Below are 2791 nucleotides of genomic sequence, written 5' to 3' on the forward strand. Positions count from 1 at the left end.
GTATTAGGAAAAGGGAACGTAGTGGTAGATCATTCACCTACTATCGCATTCGCTGTAACGAAAGGACACAAAGTATAACAGTCCTCATACAGCATTTGAACATGTTTCAAATAATGTGATGCGAAAACTGACTTACTTCTCCAAAAGGTCGTATCCATCAAACTTTGTAGAGAACGATTTTTTTTAAAAGCTACCGAAGTCGCTACCACTCTAACTTCATGTGTCTTAACTTTGAGAAACCTTTGATCTGCTTCATCACACTGAGCGTGAGCCTCTCGAATTAACAGTCTTATGAAGAAAGACGAGGCATTCTTTGACATGGGCAGTGAAGGGTTTCGGACTGCACACCACAAAGCGTCTGAGTCGCCTCTCAGATTCTTCGTTCTGTCCACATACAGCCGTAATGCTCTTACTGGACAGAGCACCCTCTCCAACTCATTTCTCACCTCATCATAAAGATTAGGGATCTCGAAGGATTTGGGCCATGGCCGAGCAGGATTTTCATTTTTAGCCAAAAACCCCAGTTGTAAAGAACAGATGGCTTTACCATCCCGAAAACCAATGTTCCTGCTAAATGCGTGAACTTCACTTACTCTTTTACCGGTGGCTAGACTAACCAGAAACAAAGTTTTCAAGGTTAAATCCTTAAAAGAAGCCGACTGCAAAGGCTCAAATCTGTCACCCATCAGAAATTTCAGCACCACATCCAAATTCCAGGCAAGGGGAGCAGATTGAATTTTCTTGGTGGTATCAAAAGACCTAAGCAGGTCCTGTAGATCCTTATTATTGGAGAGGTCTAAGTTCCTGTGTCTAAAAACCTTAGCCAACATACTCCTGTAACCTTTAATTGTAGATGACGAGAAGTTATGTTTATTCTTAAGGTCAATGAAAAAATCCGCTATCTGGGTTAGAGATGTACTGGGCGAAGAAATCGAGTTAGCCCTACACCACTCTCTGAACAACTCCCACTTGGACTGATACACCTTGATGGTGGACGACCTCCTTGCCCTCGCAATAGCCTTGGCTGCCTTCTTCGAAAATCCTCTAGCTCTAGCGAGTTTTTCGATAGTCTGAAGGCAGTCAGACGTAGAGCTCGGAGGTTTAGATGGTTTCGGGCCGAGTGAGGTTGTCTGAGAAGATCTGGTCTTAAGGGAAGGCTTCTCGGGAAATCTACCATCCATTCCAGTACCTCTGGAAACCAGCTTCTTGACAGCCAGAACGGGGCTATAAGAGTCATCCTGGTCTCCTCGTGGGATACGAATTTCTGTATCACTTGGTAAAGGATCTTGAATGGGGGGAACGCATAAACCTCCATGTGAGACCAGTCCATCAGAAAAGCGTCTATGTGAATGGCTTCGGGATCTGGCACCGGAGAGCAGTAACACTCCAGTCTCTACGTCTTTGCGGTTGCAAAGAGATCCACGAGAGGACGACCCCACAAACGCCACAGACTTTTGCAGACGTCTCGGTGTAAAATCCATTCTGTGGGGAGAACCTGACCCCTCCTGCTGAGTCTGTCTGCACTCACATTGTTGACCCCTTGAATAAACAGAGTCAAAAGTGTCACTTTCCTCTGCTCTGCCCAAATGAGAAGCAGCCTTGCTATCTCGTACAAAGACCAAGAGTGGGTCCCGCCTTGCTTTGCAATATAGGAAGAGCCGTAGTGCTGTCCGCATTTATTTGGACTACCTTGACTCTGACCTGCTTCTCGAAGCCTCTGAGGGCCAGATGAATCGCTAAAAGCTCCTTTTGGTTGATGTGGAGGGTTGATTGATCCACTGTCCACGCCCCCGAAAGCTCCTCCTTCCCCAATGTAGCTCCCCACCCCGAGTTTGAGGCGTCGGAACACAACACGAGGTCTGGGCTCTTCTGATATAACGACAACCCTTCCTTCAGTCTGTGCTCGTTGTCCCACCATTGAAGATGAGACTTGATGGAGATCGTGATGGGAACGCAATCCCTGTCTAGGCTGTCCCCTTTTTTCCAATGGCGATTGAGATGAAACTGAAGGGGACGCAAATGCAACCTCCCCAGAATTACGAACTTCTCTAGAGAGGAGAGAGTGCCCAGAAGGCTCATCCAATCTCTTACGGAACAGAGTTCCTTCTTCAGGAAAGCTTTGATCTTTTGGAGAGCTAACTGTATTCTTACAGGCGACGGAAAAGCCCGAAAAATCCGACTGTGAATCTCCATCCCCAAATAAAGAATCTCCTGGGATGGAGTCAGTTGCGATTTTTTCGAGCTCACCAGGAGGCCCAGTTCCCTGGTTAAATCCAGAGTTATTTTCAGGTCCTTCAGACAGCGATCGGATGAGGAAGCTTTTATCAGCCAATCGTCCAGGTACAGAGAGACCCTGATTCCCCTCGAATGCAGCATACTCGCTACATTCAGCATGATCTTCATAAATAAAAGAGGAGCCATGCAAAGGCCAAAGCAAAGAGCCCTGAATTGGAAAACCTTGTTTCCGTCCTAAAGTTAGGAAGTGATTCTTCTCACTTTTGTATTGCACTAGGATCCAATCTTTTTGAGAGTGATGCTAATATGTTAGTCTGTATTGTTGTGTACGAGTTTTGTTTACATATTCTCACTCGAGACTCCCAAGTTGTTACTGTAGAGCAGAAATATACACCTGAGTAAGATTAAACGTATTTTGATAAGAAGTCTTCCCATCCAACCAGAAGACAAGTCAGCGAAGATGCTGGGATAGGAATATTCTCTACAATTAACTATCATTTTTCCTGGTATGTTTGAGGACGGTATTTAACTTTGATAACCAACACCATATCAAATA

This window comes from Palaemon carinicauda, chromosome 39 (genome assembly GCF_036898095.1).
Source record: "Palaemon carinicauda isolate YSFRI2023 chromosome 39, ASM3689809v2, whole genome shotgun sequence".
Classification (NCBI taxonomy): domain Eukaryota; kingdom Metazoa; phylum Arthropoda; class Malacostraca; order Decapoda; family Palaemonidae; genus Palaemon; species Palaemon carinicauda.